Genomic DNA, 18,602 nt, shown 5'->3' with positions numbered 1-18,602 from the left:
GATGAATAACGCTGTTATGTTTCTATTAACTGGTTCATATGTGATATACTGTTGTTCCCCATTGCAAGATTCATCAGATTCTAGATCAGTTGCTGCTTCACCTGCACCTGCTATTTCACCAATTCTTATTGGCTCTTTCTCTGCCAAGCACGAAACACAAAGATTACAATTCCATCTGCTTGAATAAAGGCATGAGTTTCTTCTTCTCTTTTTGTTGCTCCACTAAATATTGTTGAGTCTTCTACATTATCATAATATCAGATCCTCACATTAGCTCTCCCCCAGTCTGGTCCTTATATCAACAAGCCTGAAGAGTAACATTGGAACAGAATACTTTCCCCATATTCAGAGAAATTGTGGTTTATATACAAACCTGGGTCTGTATCTGGCAGCTTGAGGCCATCTCTAGATGAAAGACTTCACTCTGATGTCTTTTAGGCTTCTGTTATCTCCCACAGTGAAATCATAATTCCACATTTCCAACAGCACAATCATTGTCATAGCAATAGCGCGGTATCACAAATCACAGGATTATAACTTCATTTTACTATAAGCTCAGCAGAAGGCAGATAATAGCTTCTGAAAAAAACCCTCAAATATGTCATACATTTAAAGAAAATACAGAAAAATGCTGATCAAATAAACTTCTTATTTATATCAATGATTTACTGTAGGATGGGCAAAAAGATGCTGTGCTGAGAGTTCCTCTGTAAATACAATAGGTCCTAATAGAGAAAGCTAAACATAGCCTATTTCTTGAAAGGATTTTGTTTTGTCAAGAAGGATTTCAAATGTGCAGCTTCCTGCAGTGCAATCTTGTGCAGTGACAGTCACATCACACAATGAAAAAATGGCTCATTTGAGTTATGGAAACTTTGTTTCCAACTGCACTTAGGTGTGTGCTAGATTTTCAGAGCTACACCTGTCTGGTGCCTGTAAATAGGATTGCAGAAGATCTGTTAGTTAAAAAATGTGATTTTCAACAGAGACCCCCTATCTATAATTACTTTTCCTATGTGTTTATACATAGTCCAATAAACCCTGATCTTGATTGGGACCTTCATGTGTTACCACAGGATAAGTTAATAATTATCACTATGTGTTGTTATGGTTTATGTTATTTAGGGACAGCTGCTGATACCCTTACTCACATTGAATAATACCTTGGTCTACAATGACTTTCTGCAAGTCCCATTGAAGTCAATTGTTTTGCATACACCATGTACATACATCTAGAGCTTCAGAGAGGTAGCCGAGTTAGTCTGTAACTGGAAAAACTTAAAAAACAACGAATAGTCTTGCAGTACCTTACAGACTAACAAAACATGTAGATGGCATCATGAGCTTTTGTGGGCACAACCCACTTCTTCTACTGTGCTCACGAAAGCTCGTGATACCATCTACATGTTTTGTTAGTCTCTAAGGTGCTTCAAGACAATTTGTTGTTTTTAAGTTTTTCCATACATCTTAGAGGTAATGTCAAAATTGCTCAACAAAACTCAGCACCACCCAAGGGCCCATATGCATTTCCAGTTGTATCCTCTCTCTGGTATTGCAGGATAGCTCATGGGTAGAGAGGGAAGAGCGAGGGCTTGTTGAGGAGATTTTGGAGGTACTGGAAAAACAAAGAGCTATGTCTACAGCTAGCTTTTTTTGTTTGTTTGTTTGTTTTTTTGTTTTTTTGTTCAGGAATATGAAAAAACACACCCCAATTGATATAAGTTTCACCGACAAAAGTGCCAGTATGGACAATGCTATGTTGTCTATTGGGGGTGGCTTAATTATGCCAATAGGAGAGCTCTTTTCTGTCAGCAACTCAGGAGACCCTACATCTGTGTCACTCTAAGGTCTGTAATGTAGACATAAGAGAGAGAACCTAGGAGCTAAAGAAAGCTTAGCATCACCTCTCAAGGCCTGATAGTGCCTCATACCACATATCTGTTGCAGGTAAGGGCTGAAGCCAACATCACTAAGCCAAGCATAGCCTAGTGAGCACTGCTGCTCCCTTAAGTCACCTCCTTGTACACTGGAATGGTAATCTGAGGCATTTTCTTGAGGAAACCCAAGTAGCAGCCATGTTTAACCCAGTGCAAAACTAGGCTCTACATACAGACCTATTGACCACCCTGTGCTGGGTCCAGGTGTTCCTCTCCTTTTTATTCAGCAGCTCAAGTTAAGATGCACAACAAATTTCTTAGCAAACTGGCAAGTTTGTTGTGGGGTGCTTCTGTCCCATTCCTGCGGACATCACCTCTTGCCACCTCATTTTCAGTGGTGGAATACTGAGCACCAGTATGGAGTCTTCCATCACACAACAAGTTGGTAGATGTCTTGCTGTCATGTGTCTCATCTCCGACACCATGAATATGACTCCACTCCCATGGCTCCCAGCTCTGAGCAATATTGCTGCTCCTCCTGTCAGATGAGAGGTTGCCACTGGCAAGTTCCTGGAGAAAGCACACCAGCCTGAGCCTGCTACTGCACAAAGACATTTTTAAACTGCTAGCTGCATGTTTGTCATCACATTGCCCATTATGGTTTCATCTATCACACCAGGATAATCGGGCAGAAACTCTGGCAAGAGCAATGGATTTCTTTTATAATACCCAACCAGTCCAGCAACACCAACCCCACAATCTGCCTGCCTGGTTTTGACCTGCCCTGTTGCCCATGGAATAGGTCCCAGACCAGGCAAAGTCTTTGTGCAACTACTGAAACCTTTGTGACAGTCCTTTGGTAGCTGCAGTGCAACTCAGACAATGTCGTACATTGTCGATGAATGCCAGCTGACTAGGTTCAACAGTGGTCTAAAGGAATTGCATCATGCCACTGAAAGATGCCAGATGTCAGAATTATGTGGGCCCAGTTTTCCTTTGTGATACTTCAAAAATGTAAAAGGCTGAGAGAGCCAGTGGATTCAGTCCTTGAAATCCTCTGTTGAATCAAACAGTATAATGGCTCCGTGCTACCTTCCTGAATACCACATCCCAAAATGAGGGCTTTACAGGAGAGTTGACCCTGAGAAAGGGCATGTGAACATAGTGTAATCGTATCTTAGGTATTCCTAACTGCTGGAATAGCCCTGTAGTAAAAGAGGAGGAGCCAGCAAGCAAGTCAAAATAGTTTTGAGTGTGGCTTAACAAACATTGTGGACTAGGCTGGCTTGGGCCTGAAATTAATCTTACTATTTCTCTACAGCTATGTTTCTGTGCTGAGTATAGTTCAACAAAAATGGAGAGTCAGGCCCTCAGAATCTCTACTATTCTCCTTTCACCCACACTGCCTGCTACAGCTCTAGGGATTACCAGATCTCAGAAGTGAATGCTATTATATTTCCTTGACCTCTGTACACGGTGTCTTTGACTTCCCTAGTTGCTGCATTTTAAACGGGGCACTATAAATCTGAAACTCATTGTGACAGAGTGGCATTGCACTTCCTAGCCCCACTTGATAAGATTGATCTCTATTAATGGAAGGAAAGGAAATATTACAGGAGCTTCCCAGAAAGGTGGTGAATTTGCACATTTCTATGTGGAGACTGTTGGTTGTAGGTGTGGCGTTTGTTTTTCTACTACACGTTATGGGTCTTTTTAAGTTTTCATAAAGGTGGGCCTGAGAAGAAAGGGCCAGAAGTGACTGAAAGCTGACTGACTTTATTTTGCAGACTAGAAAATCAGTAGAGATGCTCACACATGTGTTTAAAGAAATGTCCTTATTTGTATTATTAATAAAAACATAGGCTACGTCTACACTGTAGGCTTTTTGTGCAAGAACAGATGTTCTTACGCAAAAACTTGCCGGGTGTCTACACTGCACGTGCGTTCTTGCACAAGTAAATTTACAGTACAGCGTCAGAAAACAGGGCTTCTTCTGTAAGAGTTATTCCTCTTCCCACAAGGAATAAGCCCTCTTGCACAAGAGCTCTTCCACAAGAAGGCAGTGTAGACATGCAACATGATTTTCTTGTACAAGAAACCCCTATGGCTAAAATGGCCATCAGAGCTTTCTTGTGCAAGAGAGCGTCCACACTGCCATGGACACTCTTGCGCAAAAGCACATCTCTTGTGCAAAAAATACATGGCAGTGTGGAGGCACTCTTGTGGAAGACCTTTTGTACAAGAACTCTTCCGCAAAACAGTTCTTGCTCAAGAAGCCTGCAGTGTAGACATAGCCTTAAAAGTTTTCAAATGAAAAATATATTCAAATTTTAATTCACCCTCTTTTCTTCTGGCACTTTTTTATCATGTTAGACAATATAAATTTAGTCCTCTTACTAAAGGGGCCTCTGTTTTTCCCCTGTGTGCTGCAATCCAGACTACAATTCCCATGAGCCCATGGGAAAAACAGGAAGGAAGGACTCTTGTGTGGGAGATGATTCTCTCTTTATGTGCTTGAAGAAAAGAGGCCTAGCAGTCTGGGACTCTGCCTTGGAGTTTGGAACCAAAGGGGGAGTCAGGCTGCTGCCAAGGAGATTGATCCAGTCCAGGGGCTGTTGCAGTGCAGCTGCAGATCGGGACTAGATGCCTGTTGGAACGGGGATTTAGCAGGCTGCTTCCGATAGGCACAGCATGAGGCAGTAAGTTTTTGGGCCTTGTTGGGAAAGTGCTTTCTGGGACAGAGCTGCTGTCTAACCTGGACTGAATCTCCACTACAGCTACAACATCAGCGCGCCAACGCAAGCAAGAGTCTGGGACTGTGAGTCCAGGGGTGTGCACACTCTGGGGTAGGATCACTGTTGTCAGTACAAATGTTAGCTATATAAGCTTCAATTAGTGTTATGTGTTTTGTTAATGCTATTCATTGCTAATCTGTTAATCCCTGTTTATTTAAGTTAAGTAAAGACTGTTTATTTTAAAGTATTCTATTAGACATATATGATTTGTTGTTCTGGAATTAGATCTAGATTATAGTTGGAATAAGTATATTCCTGGAGGCTCTCAAGGCACACCAGTAAGTGTGTACAAGGTCAGCCAGGTGGAGGCACCACCATTGTACATTCATTATGAGCAAGGGACTGCAGCAAGGGGATGGAAAGGTTTTTTTCCCCCCAAATTAAACACCATCACTACTGGGGTGCTCAGGATCTCCTTTTGGATTAAAACATCAGGTGCCCAGGCACACCTGTAAGTGTGACCTGCTCCCTAGTAACTCGGGGAGGAAAAAGGGGGTTACATAAATACAATGGGCTAGTAAGTTTCCCTTTTCTGTCTAGTTGTTGCTTCCTCAATTTCCCTTTCATTATGGCCCATACTAGCAAATCACTACAGTAGACTTCCGATAATCCGGAACCTATGGGACCTAGGTGGTGCTGGATTATCAGATATGATGGAGTATCAGGAGGTACTATATGCTGGTTATGTATATACTGTATACAGTATATACTGTATATAAAGTGTTCTTAACCCTTTTTATTGTACATACTGTATATAGTATACTGTAATGTTTTAGTTTTTTTAACCCTTTTTTATCCTTTTCACTCAATTCAGCTGCTGCTGCTGTTACCTTGTGACTCATTTTTTGCCGAAGCTCACTCGCTAGGCTCTTGCCATTTTGATGCCGGACTATCAGGAGTGCCAGACTATTGGATGCTGGACTATTGGAGTTTTCCCGTATAACATTTGGACTGCAAACAGCATAAGAGAATGTCAATCATATTTGGGATTCTTTTATTTTAAAACAGTCACCATGTTTATACTGACATTTCTTTGTTCGTGGAAACATTTCTGGTAATCCTAAATGTTGTAAATGAAACCTTAGCTGGGGACCAAATCTGACCTAACATTATCTCCTTAGGTGGGCCAGTCAATGTATTCAAGGCATGTTCTATATTTGCTTTTTGAGAGGTTTCCTCTATTAATAGGCACTGCGTTTTTTTTTTTTCATTTTATCTTGTATTCTGTGTGAGGATGTAGAGTTATGATCTATTGTCACTAGACATCACTTCAAATTTTCTCATTACTGCAGGACATTAAGTTGCCAAGATATGATTTACTTTCACGAGTGGTTTTTGTGTCCTCTACATCTGTTATTTTCCCTGAGTTATTTAAATTTCCATCTTCCTGGCAGTCTTTCTCTTCTAAAACAAAGAAAGAGTGGGATGTTGGAATTGACTACCATACTGAAAGCATTAGGAATATGATATTTCCATATTAGACAAACACAGCAACAGCATATAGCACTGCATGAGACCAAAGCAACCACCTGGAAAAGGAGGAGAGGCAAGCTCAGGCTTATTGGCACAGACTTTGAAAATATTTTGTAAACAAAACACTTTCACATTTGACTGCAGAGACAAGGACACAGAAGTGAGAAATGAAAAGACTGAAATATAATCATAGTGTAGAATATAAAGTGTTTGTTTTACTCTGTAAGCATTTGACATCTGATCCAGCTTTCATTAAAGTCAATAGTAAAACTTCCATTGACTAGATGACAGCTGGACCATGCCATTTGGGAAATGTAACTATAGAAGAATGCAAGAAAACAATGTGTTTCCAAGGACACAATATATATTGGTAGGTACTGGGTAAATCAAGACTGCAACTGTAATCAACTGTTTAGTGAGTATTGTGTCCCTTTTATAATAGCTGATCCAAAGATGCTCACTACAGAAATCCTTTAATTGCTTACTCCTTTAGCTTTTTGCATGAGGTCATAAATTCAATTCCCAATGAAGACCAGTAATAGTGGCCTTTAATGTTACAATGTATTGAAATACTGTGCAGGACAATGAAATAGTTGAGATTACCTGGAAGGGATCAGGTAAATGATGTTTGTGTAATCAAGGTCATGTGGTGTCATGAAATACAGCCAGACAAAATTGACTGAACATAGTCTAAATGGGTTCTTCTCTGTTCAAGTTCAATACGGTTCACTGTGGTTGTAGTGATCCTTTTTCAGGCAGTCAAGGAGATCTTTTTGAACATCTTTAGGTCCCTGCAAAAGATGGAAGGTTTAGTTGGCTTCATAAAATAGTAGGAGACACTCTGGGCTAGGCATGTATCCCTCTCTCCATGCCCTCATCACCATGCCATCAGAAGAAAAGGATCAGCAGTTGCCATGGCTCAAGTCAGAAGTGAAACTTTTGGGTGCTGGAGGTGTGTTAAACTTATAGGCTGTGTCTCTACATTGGTGCAATCTTGTGCCAAAGTGGCCGCTTTTGCTCAAAAACATGCTGAGCGGGGAGTTCATGCGCAAGAACACTGACGTTCTAATGTGTGAAATCGGTGCTTCTTGCGCAAGAACTATGATGCTCCCGCTCAGGAATAAGCCCTCTTGCGCAACTGTTCTTGCGCAAGAGGCCAGTGTAGACAGGCAACATGAATTTATTGCGCAAGAAAGCCATCGGAGCTTTCTTGCACAAGAGAGCGTCTACACTGGTATGGATGCTCTTGCACAAAAGCACATCTCTTGCACAAAGACACATGCCAGTGTAGATGCTCTCTTGCGCAAATACTTTAACGCAAGAGCTCTTGCGTTAAAGAGTATTTGCGCAAGATCATGCCAATGTAGACATAGCCATATTGAGTTTACTGACCAGGCTCAGGCCTCTACTATCCACATATGGGACAAAACTGGTGAAAGTTATATTCCACTCACATCTGTCTGGCATAGGCTTCCAATGTCCTACTACAAGTTCCAGATTCAAAGAATTCTGGAGGGATTTGCACAGACCACAATCAAACCAGTCAATTCTCTATGATAACTGAGATGCTGGGAACATTGCCACTGGCCTTACCAATTATTTGTCAAAATGCTAAGGAATTGCTGCTGTTCAGGGCCACTTTCCTGTTGTCATCTTTTGGGACTTCTTAGATATGGGATCTTGGATCATGCTGGGTCCCTATTACTAGTCAGCAATGCAATTCTTTTTGTTATGCTATATTATTTATTTTAAATAGTTCTTCTTCTGAGGAATTCAACACCGAACCTAAAAATTCAGTAGTCCTCTCTGTGCAAAGGGTAACTTAAATGCTGACTGGAGTTTTTGTGGGTGTGTTTTTTAAAATGTATTCAATATTAATAAGCGATCAATGTCAGCAGCATACAAGTGTCATAGAGTACAATGCCCCCTCAGCACTTTCTTGATGATCTTTTCTAGATTTAATTTGTTTTCTGATTCCCTGAATGCATCATGAAGTTTAACAGATTTGTCCACCTATAGTTTACATCCTGCTTGCATAGTAATAATATTCTCTCAGGGAAAACTGTTTTCATAGCTAATCCTCCCATTTCATGGCAGAGTAAAATACAGGCAGTCCCCGGGTTACATGGATCCGACTTACATCGGATCCCTACTTACAAATGGGGTGAGGCAACCCCACACTAGCTGCTTCCCCCCAGCAGACTAGGGAGACACGAAGCTAGCGCCCCCCCCCCAGCAGACCAGGGAGACGCGGAGCGGCTTTTCTCAGCAGACACCTCAGTTTGAGAATAAAGGACTGAGGGAAGTGAGGTGTGGGAGAATAAAACTGAGCTCTGGAGAAATGTTCGGCTAGAGTTTCCCCTACAATATGTACCAGTTCCGACTTACATACAAATTCAACTTAAGAACAAACCTACAGTCCCTATCTTGTACGTAACCCGGGGACTGCCTGTATGCATATAATTTCTACTTTAATTACTATTAGGTACTCAATGTTTCTTTTCACACTGCACAATAGGAAATGACAAGAATGCAACTCGAATAATGAATGCCATTAGTATTATTCAGTGAAAAAACATGACTGATAGGATAAAAAGCTATCTCCTCTTTGCATGGCATTTTATCAGATGTTGAGATATTTAAAAAAATATTATTCTGCACATGCATGGACAATTTAATTTTTTTATTAATATGGATCTTCACACCTTAAATTATTTTAAAACATTGTGGCATTTTGATTTCTTGGAAATATTTAATTGGAATTAGCCTTTTCAGAGTACAAAGTAAAACATTAATTACTAACTTCCTTTTTTAACTGGAGGGAACAAAATCCAAGGAAGTTAGTGCATATTTTTGAAGTTTTCCCTGAAAGGCTTTCTTCATATAAAAAAGAAAAAAAAAGTATGCAGAGATACATTACCTACAGGCTTATTATAAAATCCTGACTATGCAGTAAAGATGCAGCTGCTAGCAATTCACCACCTAACTTTCCTTAAATTCTATTGGTGGATCATTTTAAAAGCCACAATTTTAGCAGCAGATGTAAAATTGCCTGCATTTACATTCTACAATTTTTTAAAGTATTTAACTGCATAAAGCATACAGTTTTATTTGATTCAGCTATTGTTCCCTCTTTTTTGGCCTCTAAGATGGCATGAAATTACACTCTATGGTCCATTAAGCAAGTTGTGCCTTGCTCTTGTGATGCTATCCACTCAGGTGGACCCCTGTACCTGTGCAGAACCCCATTCACTGCTGTAAGACACCATGTGGGTAAAAAGTCTGTCCACATAGATCAAATTGCCGGAATAAAATACATAGACCTGATTCAGCAAAGGATTTTAAGCAGATCATCCATATTCACCATTCCTTATTACTTTAATGAGAGTTCAGCATATCCTGATTTTTAACCATGTACTACATGCACTTTGAATAAGTAGGGCTGAATTTAAAAAGCGCCTTAACTTCAGTTAATTTAAATATTTTCCTGAATTACAGCCTAATTTGTTTTTTTTAATATTTTAAAACCTTATAGTATCCTTTTTGTTTACCTATATTTTAAATTGATAAAACCTGATAAAAAAAATCAGAGTTTCAATAAATGTTACATAATATCTTTGTTTTTCTCATTTTATTAATTCCCCCGAAAAAATATTTTTGATGAACTGTAGTGAAAATGCTTAGGCATGACAAAATTCTGAACAATATGGTTTTTTAATATGCTGTACTGACTGGTGGACTGTGTTGCTCACCAATTGAAAATAATTTTGAAAAAATCTCATTATTATTTTTACTTGACATGGGTCTGAGTCTCTGACTGCAGTGGCAGCCTCTACAAACAGTAAGCAGCATTCCCATTTTTGAATTTTTTTGGGAAATGAATTGCTTAGATTTGAAAAAGCGTGGACATATTTTTGTCTAGAGCAATACATTCAGTTAGACATTGTTCATTTAGTACTATCACACAGTAAAGCTAAAATGAGCTTTAATTATATGGGTGAATTTTCTCTGTCCTTTATATATTATATATACTGCTCAAACATAAGTAAACTGGATTCAGAGAGCAGCTATGAGATTGCCCCTCATCCTAGACCTTAGGGAACCATCTGATGAGTCAAGAGAATATTTTTCTTGTGTGTGGCCACTCAGTTTTTTTTACCTAATTGCTTTAAAGAAAAAACAAACAAAAAACCCCCTAATTAATTATCTTTGGCTTAAAGACTTTCACTATAGACCACAATTTAGTAGAAAATCTACTCCCAACATAAATCCCGTGATTAATCCTTTATGGATTTTCTTTTGTTAGTCAGTACAATGGACTAATGATTATTAATACCACCTGGGAAAGTGAGATTATATAACACTAGAGATGTATGATGATCATACAGTGGATGTTTGTAGATCTACCATGCAGCTGGTGCCAAAAAAAGAAGGAATAATGCTACTTATTAGAGGCACTAACTAGTTCTTTAAAATAACAATAAAAACAATAAAATAACTTCATCCTAGTCTAGTTGTATTGACAAAACCAGATAGGTATATCATATAGCACGCTGGTTACATTGGCCCTTATACAAATTTAGCTTCTTCAAATGCTTCTGTGTTTTATATTTTAAGTATTAATTTGAGTGTGTATACTGATAATTAATCACTTCTTTCTTATTTTGGAAACAATATATACATAGGCTTGTGTATAGTACATTGAGTACATTGAACAATGAACATATTTCTGATGATGACACCGCAGTAGGTCTAAAATTAAGGTAGCATTGAGATAGCGTGTTAAAGGCTTATTTTTTAAAATTCTCTAAAATCAGCATACTTAGTTGGAGTTCTTTCAGATCTGGTATACATCATGAAAGTGAATGTAATGACTCAACTATGGAGTTATTTGACCCAGCCTTATGGAGGTATAAGTCTGGAAAAAATAAATATATAAAAATTATGCTTATGGAAAGAGGGTTTTTTAGTGCTAGAGATCAAATTATTGATAGGATGGTCCAGGAGTTGAGTTTTACCCACAGTAGAGTACAATACTAATTGAATCTTTTGTGAACCTGGAATGAGAATAGTATTGGAGAAAACATGTATTTTTACATTGCATATACTTGATACAAAAAAACAGGTTAGAAAGTTATTATTTGCAAAAAAGAATTATCTAAGAAAAAGTTAATCACAAGATTCCACCTCGAGCAAAAGAAGGTTTGGACTGAGAGATTACTACAGTTTGTACATTGTAAACGGCAGTTTTATTTTGGAAGGAAATATTTTAAGCATGTGTTTTTGGGGAAGGAAAGAGACCAGTGAATGCTCTTTGGGGGTGCTATTAGAGTGTGGAGGAGTGATAGAATCAGGAGGCTGGGACTGCAGTGAGGGGTGAGGAAATATAGGGAAGGGACAAAGAGAATGCATGATTGCTAATTAAGGCCTCACTTCTGCAAAACACTTAAGCAGTTAAGCATGTTTCTGGGATATGACTTGCAGAAAGTGATCTCATGATATTTCAGAATTTAAAAGATACAAAATTATATATTTTAACATGCTATGAAAATAATTTCATTACTGTTTTGCTGTATGCAAAACACTTAATTACTTTTAGTTATGACTCTTTAAATAGCAATTTTGTAGCCTCTAAGAATTATTTCTGCAGATGTCCTGCTGAAAACATGAATAAAAATTAGTTTGGAATCTGTTCTAGCAGCATGAACACTGATATTTAGCATACAGTAATTCATGTCAGTGTGTGCTATTAATTGATATTAGCGATTCCAGTCTCTAATAATATTAAAAGATATCTAGTCCTTCAAAAAGTCTATGAATAGATGTGATACTCCTTTATGATATTTACTAAACACTTCACATGAATTTATGTTTTTGTGTTTAGGTGACTCACTAACCAAGAAAGCAGAGAGTTAGATTCTGACTCAGACTAACACCCATGCAAAGGAGTACGAAAAAGAAATATGACCTCCTTTTTACACACCTATGTAGACTATTAATTTGCTTACTCCCTCCCAGAGATAGGTGGGTGAAGAAGGCAGTGAATGGATTGAGTCTTGACTACACATTACACTCAGAGGAGCTAAGCCAATTTGGGACTTGGCAGAATATATGGGAGTAAAAAATTGACACACTGCCCATAAAGCAAGGAGAAAACAATAGGTTTTTGAGTTACGGTGCTGCTCAGTGCTCCTCTTGTGTTGATGCAGCTTATGTACCACATTTGCTTGGTATTATATCAGAACCTAGTCCACAGAAAGTAAGCCAAAGGGCAGTTTTCTGCCAAACCATTAATAGAGTTCTTCCTTCTTATTCACAATACAGATAATACTATAGTAACAGTATAATTTTATATTGCTACTAAGGATGTTAAGTATCTGGTTGTCTAATCGAATAGTCAATGCATTTTGCATTAGTCGATAGACGCCTCCACCTTTGAAGTGTATCAACAGCCTTACGGGTATTGCTACACTTCAAAGGTGAAAGCACCATGTGGAACCCTGGGTCATCTGGAGACTCTACCACAGACCCTGGGCTCCATGTGGTGCTGCCTCTTTGAAACGTCGTGGTGGTATTTCAAAGTGGCAGCGCTGCACGAAGCCATGGGTCAGTGGGGAAGTCCCTAGTTGATACCATGCTCCACATGGTGCTACTGCTTTGAAATACTGTGGGGAGTCTGATGCTGGGCTCCATGCGGTGTTTTAAAGTGGTAGCACCGCACAGAGCCCAGGGTCAGTGGGGAAGTCCTCAGGTGATCCTGGGCTGCACATGGCTTTTCAAAGTGGCAGTGCTGCGTGGAGCCAGGGGTCTGGTCCCAGGCTTAGGGTGGCACTGCCAGTTTGAAGTACCCCCTCTTCTTCCCTCCATCTTGCTGCCTCTATCTGATGGAGGCTGCAAATGTAGGGGCGAGGGGGGGGAGAGGAGGGAGAGCAACCAGTTGACTATCCTGTCAACTATCTGATAAGCATTTGCTTATTAGCTAGTCAGCTAGTCCACTAGTCCTTCACATCCCTAATTCCTACCCTGATAGTCCCTGTTTCAGCAAGGCCTCAGAATTCAATCTTTCCATCAGTAAATCAGAGGGCAAATTGGCTAGCCTAAAACTAGTATCATTCCGATATTGAAAATACAAGCTCTTTGCATTAAAATGTAAAATTTTCCATAAGCGAGAAACCTTTTGCACTGACATTTTAATTATCGACCCAAAATATAGCTCAAATTTGCTAAAAACTTGGCAATCGTTCAGCTACCTAGGACCTCATATCAACAGATTCTGGACTGACTTATGCTTTGAGGAAATGGTCACCAACCTGTAGATCAGGGTCTACCGGTAGATTTTGGAGCCTCTGACAGGTGATCCTGAATGGTTTGGCCAGGAAGCTATCAAGTGCTGGCACTTCAGTTGCCCCTTCCTGCACTGTCATGTTGCTCTTGCCCTCCCCCCTGGGAACCTCCTGCTTACTGTGCAGAATGTGGGAGAGAGAAGAGGGGGAGCACTGATGTCAGGGTGACCCTCCTCCCCCCACTTCTGTACCCTATCTCCACACAGAGAGAAGGGGATAGAGGGAGCTTGGCAATGAAAATCTATGTCACTCTCACAAACCGTGTGTGTCTCTGTCATTCTGCCCTGCCCTCTCATCTCCTGATCCAACACATACATAGGGGCTTGTTGTTACTTCTTTTACTGCTTGCAAAGTGTGTTATGTTTTGTTTTTGACTGGTCTGTGCATTTCATAATTTTCATTTCTCTCATGCTTAAATTTAATTATTTGAGTAGTGAGTTCTCCAACCTGTCATGACTGGAGTAATTATCACTGCGATAATTGTTGCTCCTGGACATGGTTGGCATGTCCCTGCAGCTCCTGAGAAAGGCAGAGCAGGGGGTCGGTCTCCACATGCTGTCCTTGCCTGCAGACACCACTCCTGCAGCTCCCATTGATCAATAATGGGGAACCATGGCCAGTAGAAGCTGTGGGCTCAGTGCCCTGTAGATGGGGGGCAGCACATGGTGCCATGGAGGCATTGCTGTACTTGTCAGCTGTTTTCAGGAGTGGTGCAGGGCAGGAGGAAACTTGCCTTAACCCCACTGCTCCACCACCCAGAAGCCATCTTAATTAAATGGTGCCCAGCCAGAGCCTGCTTCCTGAACCCCTGTCTCAGTCCTGAACCTCCTCCTGCACCCCAACTCCTTCCCAGAGCTTGCACCCTGAAACCCCTCCTGGACTACAATCTCCCACCCTGGGCTAAGTCCAGAGCCCTTCCCACATTCCAATCTCCTTGTCTCAAGACCAGAGCCTTCACCCGCACCCCTACCGTAGCCCGGTGAAAGTGAGTGAAGACGGGGGAGGAAGGGAGAGGGAGTGAGAAGGGTGAGGCCTTGGAGGTGGACCAGAGGCAGCGCCTCAAAGAAGTGGTGAGAAGGAAGTGGGGCAAGGGAATTTGGGTTTGAGGTAGATCTTATATTGCACTTAAATTGAAAAAGTGATCTTGTGGTTAAAAAAGTTGGAGACCACTGCTTTGAGATATTAAGCATGTGAAACTTGATGGTTCTCATGGTTCTGATTTTTAAAAAATCCAAACAAAAGGAACTGATTATTGATTCATTGATCTTCTCTATAAACACATTTTTCTTGATTCTTTTGAACATGAAATGCTGAGTGACAGTTGCAGGGTATAAATCCATATGAGCCAAAATCAGACAGAAAATCTTCTGCATAGAAATGCTGACTTTCACATAGCTCTGCTTAAAGTCCAATTAAAGTTCATACCCGGAGATGGAGGCAAACACAAAAGAAACATTGGAAAGCAAGCATAATCAAGTTTGTTCTTCCTCACAGTGGTCCATCATTTTAAAAATTGAATATATACTGTAATTGACTATTGCATCTCACATGTCCACAAACTTGAAATTGTTATGAAGATATTTAGGTCTCATCATGCCTTCATTTTACTCTTTATTCTTACAGTGTAATGATGCATATAATGTGGTGATGTTCAATGCAGATGGATTCATCTTTTAAATTATGGTATAATATTATGATAATATAAAGTATTTTTATGACAACTAAGGTGTGAAATCACCATGTTAAAGATGATTTTGAATTTTCTTTTGTAAGAGCTGCCCATCAGACCCTCTTTCTTAAAATTGAATAGAGAAAGTAAGGGAAAAACAGAAAGGATAAAAAATAGTTTACCCCCTTTAAATTTCCTGTTCACTTTTTTTTTTGTGTGTGTGCAGGAGTGATAATGGAGTAAGTACAAATCATATATTTGGAGCTCTATTTCCATAATTCTTTTAGAAATTCTCTTTTGTACCTGTGCTCAGGCACGGGTTTATGGGTTTGTTGGTTTTGGTTTGGTTTTGGGGTTTTTGGTAGATGGTGTTCCCTATGAACATATGAGGTTTTCTTATCATGTTTAAACCTTTCAGGCCATGAATGAATAGTAAAGATGGTGATTCATAGATACACCATCACTATTATGTGTTCCACACACACCTTTTCTCTATTCTCTCTTAAATATATCCCTGAGATTGGGACCCCATTATGTTACACTACACAATATGTAGTATAAGTCAGCCCCTGCCCAAAAGAGTTTATAGAGATGGAGGAAAGATTGGGCAAGTCATGCCACCTCTTTGCCTATGTCCCCCAGTAGATCACTTGATGCCTTGTTTCCTATCTACTGAACCTCACATCCCTCACATTTCACTGGAAAGCTGCACTGGTAGATTTCATCTGGATAGTGATGAAAATCATTAATATGTTGCCTGAGTGGTTTGACCCATTTCACATTTCTCTTGTTCTTGGAAATATAATGTTACTACCCAAACATGTAAAATAGCTGATGTAAGCAATAGACCATGGAGAATGAAGCTGTTGATTGGTACAATGCTTTTTAGACCAAGTTTTGAAACTAAATACAGTTACACATAAGTTACTTTTCAGAACTGAGCCAGAGAAAAACAATTACAGTATTGGCATTCCAAAAAGTGTTAAATTTAGAGTATATAACAAGTGTGAATTAGTGGTTGAAATCCTGAAGTAATTGTTCCCAGAGGAGCCATGCCTCTGAATTCTGATAGAACCCCTGCCAAAAAAGATCTACCAATAACTGGATTAAAGTTTAGAGCTTTTTTAAGGTATTCAGATTTACCCCATCTGCCCTCTGAAAAAGCTTCTGCTATATTCCTCATTCTGTGGGAAAACTTTCATGATAAATCTTCAAACCAAGCAAAACTTGGCTAGCTTAAAGTATCAACTCAAACGTGAATGCAGACTTCATTTGAATTAATCTTAAATTCCAGTAGTCTGAACCTTGCAATCTTAAATAAATAAACTTCATGAATTTCATTGTGAATGAAAATCTTCCATGTGTCTTAGCTCTATAAACCTGAGAGTCATATAAAATTTATGGGAGCAGATCTTCAGCTTGTGTAAACTTAGTTGCACTGATTTCAGCAGAAGCTGTGTTTACTCCAGCTGTGTTCTGGTCCACAATCCTTAAAATCATGAGATTCTATATTTTCAGTCTTCTGTTGTAAATATTTTGGACTGTTCTTAAAGTACATGTACACACACAGATATTTCAGAATGTTTAGAAACTTTGGATGAAAAATTGTGACCAAGGTGTATACAAATTATTTCACACTTGCTTTTCATTGTTTACAGTCTGAAAAGACATTCTATATTTAATGGATTTCCTTACTTCCCCAATATACCCCTCTTCTAGCAGCTGCAATGCCAGCTTGCCTGCTTCCCTGGGGATTTTATTTTCATAAGGGAACTGTTTGAATTAAGACTGGCAGCTAGCTCCACTCTGATGCATTAGGGATTTTACCCTAAGATGTGTGTGCTCTGACTGTCCTTGACTACTGGAACAACTCCTGGGGCCTATAGGTAAACCAAGCCTAAGTAACCTTCATCACCATCTCACATTCGTCATGCAAGCTGGCTTTGCCTAAGAACCTGGCTAGTAATATCCATCTGCTATGTTAGACTTGTTCATGTCTGAGTTTTGTTACATTGGTAATAAATGGTCACGATCCCAGCTGCTTTGATGGAAGCTCTCTAAGAGTGCATCTACACAGAAGGGCTTAACTTGAAATAAGCTATGCTAATTGAGCTATGTCAATTGCATAGCTTATTTCGAAATAGGGAACGTCTACACAGCACTGTTTTCGAAATAGAGCACTCTGCCTCCAACTTCCCTTATTCTTCATACAATGAGGGTTTCAGAAGACAGAGTAAGAAGTCCTCCAGCTTGACAGTATTTTGAAACTATTTCTAAATAACTGCCTGCTGTGTGGATGTGGACTAAGTTATTTCAGAATAGCGCTAGTTATTGCAAAAATGTTTTGCAGACATAACCTAATTTGCTCTACTAATCAAAGTGAGGCTTGGTAATTTTACCATTTTCAGATAGGTAGGCTTTTGCAACAGTGAAACTTATGGTTTTTATACAAGCAGAAGAAAAGGTAGAAACATTAGGACAAGATGGACACAGTTTAACAATAAAACAGTGTATGAAACAGGAAGAAATATCTCATTAGTAATCTCCCTCCCCTTTCATTACTCCCTCCAACTTCTTATGCAATGCAACAGATAAACTATATTGCTTAGTATAGTATGTGGGATTTTTTTTGCATATAATGTGAAAATATATAAATACGTGGCAGGAAAATATATAGAGATGTAGTATATAAAAGGCTCAGATACATATTCTTATTAAGCAAGTCTTCTATGTCTCCAGTATGTTGTATGGTTGTGTTTTAAGAAAGATTTTCCTTGTTTAGAAAATAAAAAATGGTTTGCCACTCTAGGTCCCATTTAGGAAAACTCTTGAGCATTTAAGTGCCATCCTGAGTAAGAATGTTTTCTTTCTTACCTCACCTCTTCCCTTTCCCCCTTGTTCCTGCACTATCATGAGTGTGTGATCTCTCCATCTATCAAAGTGATCCAAGAATAAGAAAGGGCATTAACATGGATGGGTATTTATGTGTGACATTAATCTTAAAATGTAGCTGATTCTTTCAAGATTTATAAACAATTCTTAATGAAAGAGAAGAATCGTTTAAAATGCAGTTATATATTGTGTGTGTGTCAGAGAGGGGAGAGAATAATTTGAATAGATTCAGAAGGTCACCACATGAATGAAGGTATTATCAAATAATTGCAAATCTCTTTAAGAACATTACGGGAATTTTTCACCTTTCTCAGAAGTGTTAAGTATCAGCCATAATCAAGAACTCTGAACAGGACTTGCTGTTAATTATGAGTCTCAGCCTAGAGAGTAAGGTGGTAGATACTTAAGAAATAGAAATACTTATAGATAGACAGGAAACCAAAGTAGTAGGTAATCTATAAAAATAAAAATATGAATATGTTTTCATTATTTGAATGATATTTTAAGAAATAGTAACCTCAACTAGGCTAGTAGCACAATGATACAGAATGTC

The 18,602-nt window shown here is 39.2% G+C and overlaps 1 long non-coding RNA gene across 1 annotated transcript; it reads left to right on the top strand.

Annotated features, from left to right (window-relative positions):
• The first annotated feature begins 4,376 nt into the window (after nt 1-4,376).
• On the top strand, nt 4,377-10,884 carry LOC142820546 (uncharacterized). The gene is made up of 2 exons (XR_012897770.1): nt 4,377-4,723; nt 5,487-10,884. It is a non-coding gene; the product is annotated as an uncharacterized LOC142820546 (long non-coding RNA).
• The last annotated feature ends 7,718 nt before the right edge of the window (nt 10,885-18,602 follow it).

The sequence above is a fragment of the Pelodiscus sinensis genome, chromosome 1, assembly GCF_049634645.1.
Source record: "Pelodiscus sinensis isolate JC-2024 chromosome 1, ASM4963464v1, whole genome shotgun sequence".
NCBI lineage: Eukaryota > Metazoa > Chordata > Testudines > Trionychidae > Pelodiscus > Pelodiscus sinensis.
This window is presented reverse-complemented; position numbering and strand designations above follow the sequence as displayed.